Source organism: Dermacentor silvarum, chromosome 6, assembly GCF_013339745.2.
Source record: "Dermacentor silvarum isolate Dsil-2018 chromosome 6, BIME_Dsil_1.4, whole genome shotgun sequence".
Lineage (NCBI taxonomy): Eukaryota > Metazoa > Arthropoda > Arachnida > Ixodida > Ixodidae > Dermacentor > Dermacentor silvarum.
In genome coordinates this window covers 422223-434167 of record NC_051159.1, presented here as the reverse complement: position 1 = coordinate 434167, position 11945 = coordinate 422223, and positions in this window count along the sequence as shown.

The window sequence follows — 11945 nt, the reverse complement described above, 5'->3', positions numbered from 1 at the left end:
GCTGTCACGCACCCGTAGTTTCTCTATTGTGTCCAGGGATTGCCTATACAGTCAGTCCATCTGCACGTTGAGAAATGTCACTTCGTAATTTACTTTTGAACTAGACCAGAAGTGCTTCTAGTGGCTGTCACGCACCTGTAGCTTCACTATTGTGCCTAAAGATTGTTTATACAGTGAGTCCAATTTCACGTTGTAGAATGTCACTCCGTACTTTACTTTTGAACTAGACCAGAAGCGTTTCTAGTGGCTGTCACGCACGCGTAGTTTCTCTATTTTGTCCAGGGATTGCTTATACAGGCAGTCCAAATTAGCGTTGAAGAATGTCACTTCGTAATTTACTTTTCAACTAGACCAGAAGCGTTCCAGTGACTTTCACGCAAGCGTAGTTTCTCTATATGTGTGTAGGGATTCTTTATGCAGTCAGTCCATTTGCCCGTTGAAGAATTTCACTTCGTAATTCACTTTGAATTCGACCACAAGTGCTTCTAGTGGCTGTCACGCACACGTAGTTTCTCTGTATGTGTCTAGGGATTGTTTATGCAGTCACTCCAATTGCGCTTTGAAGAATCCCACTTCGTAATTTACTTTTGAACTATACCAGAAGCGTTTCTAGTGGCTGTCACGCACACGTAGTTTCTCTATTGTGTCTAGGGATTGTTTATACAGTCAGTACAATTTAGCGTTGAAGAATGTCACTTCGTAATTTACTTTTCAACTAGACCAGAACGTTTCTAGTGGCTCTCACGCAACCGCAGTTTCTCTATATGTGTCTATGGATTGTTTATGCAGTCATTCTAACTGCACGTTGAGAAATGTCACTTCGTTATTTACTTTTGAAATAGACCAGAAGTTCTTCTAGTGGCTCTCACGCAATTGTAGTTTCTCTGTATGTGTTTAGGGATTGTTTATGCAACCAGTCCAATTGCGCGTTGAACAATTTCACTTCGTCATTTACTTTTCAACAATACCAGAAGCGTTCCTAGTGGCTGTCACGCACGCGTAGTTGCTCTATTGTGTCTAGGGATTGCTTATACAGTCTGTCCAATTTCGCGTTGCAGAATGTCACTTCGTAATTTACTCTTGAACTATACCAGAAGCGTTTCTAGTGGCTGTCACGCACCCGTAGTTTCTCTATATGTGTCTAGGGATTCTTTATGCAGTCAGTCCATTTGCCCGTTGAAGAATTTCACTTCGTAATTTACTTTTGAATTAGACCACAAGTGCTTCTAGTGGCTGTCACGCACCCGTAGTTTCTCTATTGTGTCTAGGGATTGTTTATGCAGTCACTCCAATTGCGCTTTGAAGAATGCCACTTCGTAATTTACTTTTGAACTATACCAGAAGCGTTTCTAGTGGCTGTCACGCACCAGTAGTTTCTTTATTGTGTCTAGGGATTGTTTATACAGTCAGTCCAATTTAGCGTTGCAGAATGTCACTTCGTATTTTACTTTTGAACTAGACCAGAAGCGTTTCAGTGGCTCTCACGGAAGCGTAGTTTCTCTATTGTGCCTAAAGATTGTTTACACAGTCAGTCCAATTGCGCGTTGAAGAATGCCACTTCGTAATTTACTTTTGAAGTAGACCAAAAGCGTTTCTAGTGGCTCTCACGCAATTGTAGTTTCTCTATATGTGTCTAGAGATTCTTTATGCAGTCAGTTCATTTGCCCGTTGAAGAATTTCACTTCGTAATTTACTTTTGAATTAGACCAGAAGCGTTTCTAGTGGCTGTCACGCACCCGTAGTTTCTCTGTGTGTCTAGGGATTGTTTATGCGTGCAGTCCAATTGCGCGTTGAACAATTTCACTTCGTAATTTACTTTTAAACAATACGAGAAGCGTTTCTAGTGGCTGTCACGCACCCGTAGTTTCTCTATTGTGTCGAGGGATAGTTTATACAGTCAGTCCAATTTCGCGTTGAAGAATGTCACTTTGTAATTTACTTTTGAACTAGACCAGAAGCGTTCCAGTGACTCTCACGCAAGCGTAGTTTCTCTATATGTGTCTAGGGATTCTTTATGCAGTCAGTCCATTTGCCCGTTGAAGAATTTCACTTCGTAATTTACTTTTGAATTAGACCACAAGTGCTTCTAGTGGCTGTCACGCACCCGTAGTTTCTCTGTATGTGTCTAGGGATTGTTTATGCAGTCACTCCAATTGCGCTTTGAAGAATGCCACTTCCTAATTTACTTTTGAACTATACCAGAAGCGTTTCTAGTGGCTGTCACGCTGCCGTTGTTTCTCTATTGTGTCGAGGGATAGTTTATACAGTCAGTCCAATTTCGCGTTGAAGAATGTCACTTTGTAATTTACTTTTGAACTAGACCAGAAGCGTTCCAGTGACTCTCACGCAAGCGTAGTTTCTCTATATGTGTCTAGGGATTCTTTATGCAGTCAGTCCATTTGCCCGTTGAAGAATTTCACTTCGTAATTTACTTTTGAAATAGACCAGAAGCGCTTCTAGTGGCTCTCATGCACCCGTAGTTTCTCTATTGCGTCTAGGGATCCTTTATACAGTCAGTCCACTTTCGCGTTGAAGAATGTCACTTCGTAATTTACTTTTGAACTAGACCAGAAGTGTTTGAAGTGGCTGTCACGCACCCTTAGTTTCTCTATTGTGTCTAGGCATTGTTTATACAGTCAGTCAAATTTCGTGTTGAAGAATGTCACTTCGTAATTTGCTTTTGAGCTAGACCAGAAGCGTTTCTAGTGGCTCTCACGCAATTGTAGTTTCTGTATATGTGTCTAGGGATTGTTTATGCATCCAGTCCAAATGCGCTTTAAATAATTTCCCTCCGTAATTTACTTTTGAACTAGACCAGAAGCGCTTCTAGTGCCTCTCACGCACCCGTAGTTTCTCTGTATGTGTCTAGGGATTGTTTATGCGTGCAGTCCAATTGCGCGTTCAAGAATTTCACTCCGTAATTTACTTTTGAACTAGACCAGAAGCGTTTCTAGTTGCTCTCACGCCACCGTAGTTTCTTTATATGGGTCTAGGGATTGTTCACGCAGTCACTCCAATTGCGCGTTGAAGAATGCCACTTCGTAATTTACTTTTGAACTATACCAGAAGCGTTTGTGGTTGCTGTCACGCACCCGTAGTTCCTCTATCGTGTCTAGGGATTGTTTATGCAGTCGTTCCAATTGCGCGTTGAAGAATGCCACTTCGTAATTTACTTTTGAACTAGACCAGAAGCGTTTATAGTGGCTCTAACGAAATTGTACTTTCTCTATATGTTTCTAGGGATTGTTTATGCATCCAGACCATTTGCGCGTTGAAGAATTTCACTCCGTAATTTACTTTTGAACTAGACCAGAAGCGCTTCTAGTGGCTCTCACGCACCCGTAGTTTCTCTGTATGTGTCTAGGGATTGTTTATGCTGTCACTCCAATTGCGCTTTGAAGAATGCCACTTCGTAATTTACTTTTGAACTATACCAGAAGTTCTTCTAGTGGCTCTCACGCAATTGTAGTTTCTCTATATGTGTTTAGGGACTGTTTATGCAACCAGTCCAATTGCGCGTTGAACAATTTCACTTCGTAATTTACTTTTGAACAATACGAGAAGCGTTTCTAGTGGATGTCACGCACCCGTAGTTTCTCTATTGTGTCGAGGGATAGTTTATACAGTCAGTCCAATTTCGCGTTGAAGAATGTCACTTTGTAATTTACTTTTGAACTAGACCAGAAGCGTTCCAGTGACTCTCACGCAAGCGTAGTTTCTCTATATGTGTCTAGGGATTATTTATGCAGTCAGTCCATTTGCCCGTTGAAGAATTTCACTTCGTAATTTACTTTTGAATTAGACCACAAGTGCTTCTAGTGGCTGTCACGCACCCGTAGTTTCTCTGTATGTGTCTAGGGATTGTTTATGCAGTCACTCCAATTGCGCTTTGAAGAATGCCACTTCGTAATTTACTTTTGAACTATACCAGAAGCGTTTCTAGTGGCTGTCACGCACCCGTAGTTTCTCTATTGTGTCTAGGGATTGTTTATACAGTCAGTCCGATTTCGTGTTGAAGAATGTCACTTCGTATTTTACTTTTGAACTAGACCAGAAGTGTTTGAAGTGGCTGTCACGCACCCTTATTTTCTCTATTGTGTCTAGGGATTGTTTATACAGTCAGTCCGATTTCGTGTTGAAGAATGTCACTTCGTAATTTGCTTTTGAACAAGACCAGAAGCGCTTCCAGTGGCTCGCACGCACGCGTAGTTTATATGTGTCTAGGGATTGTTTATGCATGCAGTCCAATTGCTCGTTGAATTTCACTTCGTAATTTACTTTTGAACAATACCAGAAGCGTTTCTAGTGGCTGTCACGCACCCGTAGTTTCTCTATTTTGTCTAGGGATTGTTTATACAGTCAGTCCAATTGCTCGTTGAATTTCACTTCGTAATTTACTTTTCAACTAGACCAGAACGTTTCTACTGGCTTTCACGCACCTCTATTTTCTCTATTGTGCCGAAAGATTGTTTATACAGTCAGTCCAATTTCGCGTTGCAGAATGTCACTTCGTAATTTACTCTTGAACTATACCAGAAGCGCTTCTAGTGGCTGTCACGCACCCGTAGTTTCTCTATTGTGTCTATGGATTGTTTACGCAGTCAGTCCATCTGCACGTTGAGAAATGTCACTTGCTAATTTACTTTTGAACTAGACCAGAAGTGCTTCTAGCGGCTGTCATGCACCCGTAGTTTCACTATTGTGCCTAAAGATTGTTTATACAGTGAGTCCAATTTCGTGTTGCAGAATGTCACTTCGTAATTTACTCTTGAACTATACCAGAAGCGTTTCTAGTGGCTGTCACGCATCCGTAGTTTTTGTATTGTGTCTAGGGATTGTTTATACAGTCAGTCCAATTTCGCGTTGAAGAATGTCACTTCGTAATTTACTTTTGAACTAGACCAGAAGCGTTTCTAGTGGCTGTCACACACCCGTAGTTTCGCTATTGTGTCTATGGATTGTTTATGCAGTCAGTCCAACTGCGCGTTGAGAAATGTCACTTCGTAATTTACTTTTGAACTAGACCAGAATTGCTTCTAATGGCTGTCACGCACCCGTAGTTTCTCTATGTGTGTGTCTAGGAATTGTTTATGCGTGCAGTCCAATTGCGCGTTGAACAATGTCACTTCGTAGTTTACTTTTGAACAATACGAGAAGCGTTTCTAGTGGCTGTCACGCACCCGTAGTTTCTCTATTGTGTCCAGGGATTGCCTATACAGTCAGTCCATCTGCACGTTGAGAAATGTCACTTCGTAATTTACTTTTGAACTAGACCAGAAGTGCTTCTAGTGGCTGTCACGCACCTGTAGCTTCACTATTGTGCCTAAAGATTGTTTATACAGTGAGTCCAATTTCACGTTGTAGAATGTCACTCCGTACTTTACTTTTGAACTAGACCAGAAGCGTTTCTAGTGGCTGTCACGCACGCGTAGTTTCTCTATTTTGTCCAGGGATTGCTTATACAGGCAGTCCAAATTAGCGTTGAAGAATGTCACTTCGTAATTTACTTTTCAACTAGACCAGAAGCGTTCCAGTGACTTTCACGCAAGCGTAGTTTCTCTATATGTGTGTAGGGATTCTTTATGCAGTCAGTCCATTTGCCCGTTGAAGAATTTCACTTCGTAATTCACTTTGAATTCGACCACAAGTGCTTCTAGTGGCTGTCACGCACACGTAGTTTCTCTGTATGTGTCTAGGGATTGTTTATGCAGTCACTCCAATTGCGCTTTGAAGAATCCCACTTCGTAATTTACTTTTGAACTATACCAGAAGCGTTTCTAGTGGCTGTCACGCACACGTAGTTTCTCTATTGTGTCTAGGGATTGTTTATACAGTCAGTACAATTTAGCGTTGAAGAATGTCACTTCGTAATTTACTTTTCAACTAGACCAGAACGTTTCTAGTGGCTCTCACGCAACCGCAGTTTCTCTATATGTGTCTATGGATTGTTTATGCAGTCATTCTAACTGCACGTTGAGAAATGTCACTTCGTTATTTACTTTTGAAATAGACCAGAAGTTCTTCTAGTGGCTCTCACGCAATTGTAGTTTCTCTGTATGTGTTTAGGGATTGTTTATGCAACCAGTCCAATTGCGCGTTGAACAATTTCACTTCGTCATTTACTTTTCAACAATACCAGAAGCGTTCCTAGTGGCTGTCACGCACGCGTAGTTGCTCTATTGTGTCTAGGGATTGCTTATACAGTCTGTCCAATTTCGCGTTGCAGAATGTCACTTCGTAATTTACTCTTGAACTATACCAGAAGCGTTTCTAGTGGCTGTCACGCACCCGTAGTTTCTCTATATGTGTCTAGGGATTCTTTATGCAGTCAGTCCATTTGCCCGTTGAAGAATTTCACTTCGTAATTTACTTTTGAATTAGACCACAAGTGCTTCTAGTGGCTGTCACGCACCCGTAGTTTCTCTATTGTGTCTAGGGATTGTTTATGCAGTCACTCCAATTGCGCTTTGAAGAATGCCACTTCGTAATTTACTTTTGAACTATACCAGAAGCGTTTCTAGTGGCTGTCACGCACCAGTAGTTTCTTTATTGTGTCTAGGGATTGTTTATACAGTCAGTCCAATTTAGCGTTGCAGAATGTCACTTCGTATTTCACTTTTGAACTAGACCAGAAGCGTTTCAGTGGCTCTCACGGAAGCGTAGTTTCTCTATTGTGCCTAAAGATTGTTTACACAGTCAGTCCAATTGCGCGTTGAAGAATGCCACTTCGTAATTTACTTTTGAAGTAGACCAAAAGCGTTTCTAGTGGCTCTCACGCAATTGTAGTTTCTCTATATGTGTCTAGAGATTCTTTATGCAGTCAGTTCATTTGCCCGTTGAAGAATTTCACTTCGTAATTTACTTTTGAATTAGACCAGAAGCGTTTCTAGTGGCTGTCACGCACCCGTAGTTTCTCTGTGTGTCTAGGGATTGTTTATGCGTGCAGTCCAATTGCGCGTTGAACAATTTCACTTCGTAATTTACTTTTAAACAATACGAGAAGCGTTTCTAGTGGCTGTCACGCACCCGTAGTTTCTCTATTGTGTCGAGGGATAGTTTATACAGTCAGTCCAATTTCGCGTTGAAGAATGTCACTTTGTAATTTACTTTTGAACTAGACCAGAAGCGTTCCAGTGACTCTCACGCAAGCGTAGTTTCTCTATATGTGTCTAGGGATTCTTTATGCAGTCAGTCCATTTGCCCGTTGAAGAATTTCACTTCGTAATTTACTTTTGAATTAGACCACAAGTGCTTCTAGTGGCTGTCACGCACCCGTAGTTTCTCTGTATGTGTCTAGGGATTGTTTATGCAGTCACTCCAATCGCGCTTTGAAGAATGCCACTTCCTAATTTACTTTTGAACTATACCAGAAGCGTTTCTAGTGGCTGTCACGCTGCCGTTGTTTCTCTATTGTGTCGAGGGATAGTTTATACAGTCAGTCCAATTTCGCGTTGAAGAATGTCACTTTGTAATTTACTTTTGAACTAGACCAGAAGCGTTCCAGTGACTCTCACGCAAGCGTAGTTTCTCTATATGTGTCTAGGGATTCTTTATGCAGTCAGTCCATTTGCCCGTTGAAGAATTTCACTTCGTAATTTACTTTTGAATTAGACCACAAGTGCTTCTAGTGGCTGTCACGCACCCGTAGTTTCTCTGTATGTGTCTAGGGATTGTTTATGCAGTCACTCCAATTGCGCTTTGAAGAATGCCACTTCCTAATTTACTTTTGAACTATACCAGAAGCGTTTCTAGTGGCTGTCACGCTGCCGTTGTTTCTCTATTGTGTCTAGGGATTGTTTATACAGTCAGTCCAATTTAGCGTTGAAGAATGTCACTTCGTAATTTACCTTTCAACTAGACCAGAACGTTTCTAGTGGCTCTCACACAACCGCAGTTTCTCTATATGTGTCTATGGATTGTTTATGCAGTCAGTCCAACTGCATGTTAAAAAATGTCACTTCGTAATTTACTTTTGAAATAGACCAGAAGCGCTTCTAGTGGCTCTCATGCACCCGTAGTTTCTCTATTGCGTCTAGGGATCCTTTATACAGTCAGTCCACTTTCGCGTTGAAGAATGTCACTTCGTAATTTACTTTTGAACTAGACCAGAAGTGTTTGAAGTGGCTGTCACGCACCCTTAGTTTCTCTATTGTGTCTAGGCATTGTTTATACAGTCAGTCAAATTTCGTGTTGAAGAATGTCACTTCGTAATTTGCTTTTGAGCTAGACCAGAAGCGTTTCTAGTGGCTCTCACGCAATTGTAGTTTCTGTATATGTGTCTAGGGATTGTTTATGCATCCAGTCCAAATGCGCTTTAAATAATTTCCCTCCGTAATTTACTTTTGAACTAGACCAGAAGCGCTTCTAGTGCCTCTCACGCACCCGTAGTTTCTCTGTATGTGTCTAGGGATTGTTTATGCGTGCAGTCCAATTGCGCGTTCAAGAATTTCACTCCGTAATTTACTTTTGAACTAGACCAGAAGCGTTTCTAGTTGCTCTCACGCCACCGTAGTTTCTTTATATGGGTCTAGGGATTGTTCACGCAGTCACTCCAATTGCGCGTTGAAGAATGCCACTTCGTAATTTACTTTTGAACTATACCAGAAGCGTTTGTGGTTGCTGTCACGCACCCGTAGTTCCTCTATCGTGTCTAGGGATTGTTTATGCAGTCGTTCCAATTGCGCGTTGAAGAATGCCACTTCGTAATTTACTTTTGAACTAGACCAGAAGCGTTTATAGTGGCTCTAACGAAATTGTACTTTCTCTATATGTTTCTAGGGATTGTTTATGCATCCAGACCATTTGCGCGTTGAAGAATTTCACTCCGTAATTTACTTTTGAACTAGACCAGAAGCGCTTCTAGTGGCTCTCACGCACCCGTAGTTTCTCTGTATGTGTCTAGGGATTGTTTATGCTGTCACTCCAATTGCGCTTTGAAGAATGCCACTTCGTAATTTACTTTTGAACTATACCAGAAGTTCTTCTAGTGGCTCTCACGCAATTGTAGTTTCTCTATATGTGTTTAGGGACTGTTTATGCAACCAGTCCAATTGCGCGTTGAACAATTTCACTTCGTAATTTACTTTTGAACAATACGAGAAGCGTTTCTAGTGGATGTCACGCACCCGTAGTTTCTCTATTGTGTCGAGGGATAGTTTATACAGTCAGTCCAATTTCGCGTTGAAGAATGTCACTTTGTAATTTACTTTTGAACTAGACCAGAAGCGTTCCAGTGACTCTCACGCAAGCGTAGTTTCTCTATATGTGTCTAGGGATTATTTATGCAGTCAGTCCATTTGCCCGTTGAAGAATTTCACTTCGTAATTTACTTTTGAATTAGACCACAAGTGCTTCTAGTGGCTGTCACGCACCCGTAGTTTCTCTGTATGTGTCTAGGGATTGTTTATGCAGTCACTCCAATTGCGCTTTGAAGAATGCCACTTCCTAATTTACTTTTGAACTATACCAGAAGCGTTTCTAGTGGCTGTCACGCACCCGTAGTTTCTCTATTGTGTCTAGGGATTGTTTATACAGTCAGTCCGATTTCGTGTTGAAGAATGTCACTTCGTAATTTGCTTTTGAACAAGACCAGAAGCTTTTCTAGTGGCACTCACGCAACCGTAGTTTCTCTATATGGGTCTAGGGATTTTTTATGCAGTCATTCCAATTGCGCGTTGAAGAATGCCACTTCGTTATTTACTTTTGAACTAGACCAGAAGCGTTTCTAGTGGCTCTCACGCAATTGTAGTTTCTGTATATGTGTCTAGGGATTGTTTATGCGTCCAGTCCAATTTAGCGTTGAAGAATGTCGCTTCGTAGTTTACTTTTAACTAGACCAGAACGTTTCTAGTGGCTCACACGCTACGGTAGTTTCTCTATATGTGTCTATGGATTGTTTATGCAGTCAGTCCAACTGCACGTTAAAAAATGTCACTTCGTAATTTACTTTTGAAATAGACCAGAAGCGCTTCTAGTGGCTCTCATGCACCCGTAGTTTCCCTATTGCGTCTAGGGATCCTTTATACAGTCAGTCCACTTTCGCGTTGAAGAATGTCACTTCGTAATTTACTTTTGAACTAGACCAGAAGTGTTTGAAGTGGCTGTCACGCACCCTTAGTTTCTTTATTGTGCCTAGGCATTGTTTACACAGTCAGTCCAATTTCGTGTTGAAGAATGTCACTTCGTAATTTGCTTTTGAACAAGACCAGAAGCGTTTCTAGTGGCTCTCACGCAACCGTAGTTTCTCTATATGGGTCTAGGGATTTTTTATGCAGTCATTCCAATTGCGCCTTGAAGAATGTCACTTCGTAATTTGCTTTCGAACTAGACCAGAAGTGCTTCTAGTGGCTGTCACACACCCGTAGTTTCTCTACATGTGTCTAGGGATTGTTTATGTATGCAGTCCAATTGCGCGTTGAACGATTTCACTTCGTAATTTACTTTTGAACTATACCAGAAGCGTTTCTTGTGGCTGTCACGCGCCCGTAGTTTCTCTCTTGTGTCTAGGCATTGTTTATACAGTCAGTCTAATTTAGCGTTGAAGAATGTCGCTTCGTAATTTACTTTTCAACTAGACTAGAAGCGTTTCTAGTGGCCATCACTCCACCGTAGTTTCTCTATATGGGGTAGGGATTGTTCACGCAGTCAGTGCAATTGCGCGTTGAAGAATGCCACTTGGTAATTTACTTTTGAACTAGACCAGAAGCGTTTCTAGTGGCTCTCAAGCAACCGTAGTTTCTCTAAATGTGTCTAGGGATTGTTTATGCAGTCGTTCCAATTGCGCGTTGAAGAATGCCACTTCGTAATTTACTTTTGAACTAGACCAGAAGCGTTTATAGTGGCTCTAACGAAATTCTATTTTCTCTATATGTTTCTAGGGATTGTTTATGCATCCAGTCCATTTGCGCGTTGAAGAATTTCACTCCGTAATTTACTTTTGAACTAGACCAGAAGCGCTTCTAGTGGCTCTCACGCCACCGTAGTTTCTCTATATGGGTCTAGGGATTGTTCGCGCAGTCGCTCCAATTGCGCGTGGAAGAATGCCACTTCGTAATTTACTTTTCAACTAGACCGAGAAGCGTTTCTAGTGGCTCTCACGCAAGCGTAGTTTCTCTATATGTGACTAGGGATTGTTTCTGCAGTCACTGCAATTGCGCTTTGAAGAGTGCCACTTCGTAATTTACTTTTGAACTAGACCAGAAGCGTTTCTAGTTACTCTCACGCAATTGTAGCTTCTCAATATGTGTCTAGGCATTGTTTATGCATCCAGTCCAATTGCGCGTTGAGAAATTTTACTTCGTAATTTAGCCCAGTCTAATTGCGCGTTGAAAAATTTTACTTCGTAATTTACTTTTGAACTAGACCAGAAGCGTTTCTAGTGGCTGTCACGCACCCGTAGTTTCGCTATTGTGTCTATGGATTGTTTATGCAGTCAGTCCAACTGCACGTTGAGAAATGTCGCTTCGTAATTTGCTTTTGAACTAGACCAGAATTGCTTCTAGTGGCTGTCACGCACCTGTAGTTTCACTATTGTGCCTAAAGATTGTTTATACAGTGAGTGCAATTTCGCGTTGCAGAATGTCACTCCGTACTTTACTTTTGAACTAGACCAGAAGCGATTCTAGTGGCTGTCACGCACGCGTAGTTTCTCTATTGTGTCCTGGGATTTCTTATACAGTCAGTCCAATTTCGCGTTGAAGAATGTCACTTCGCAATTTACTTTTCAACTAGACTAGAACGTGTCTAGTGGCTCTCATGCACCCGTAGTTAATCTATTGTGCCTAAAGATTGTTTATACAGTCAGTCCAGTTTCGCGTTGCAGAATGTCACTTCCTAATTTACTCTTGAACTAGACCAAAATCGTTTCTAATGGCTCTCAAGCAATTGTAGTTTCTCTATATGTGTCTAGGGATTCTTTATGCAGTCAGTCCATTTGCCCTTTGAAG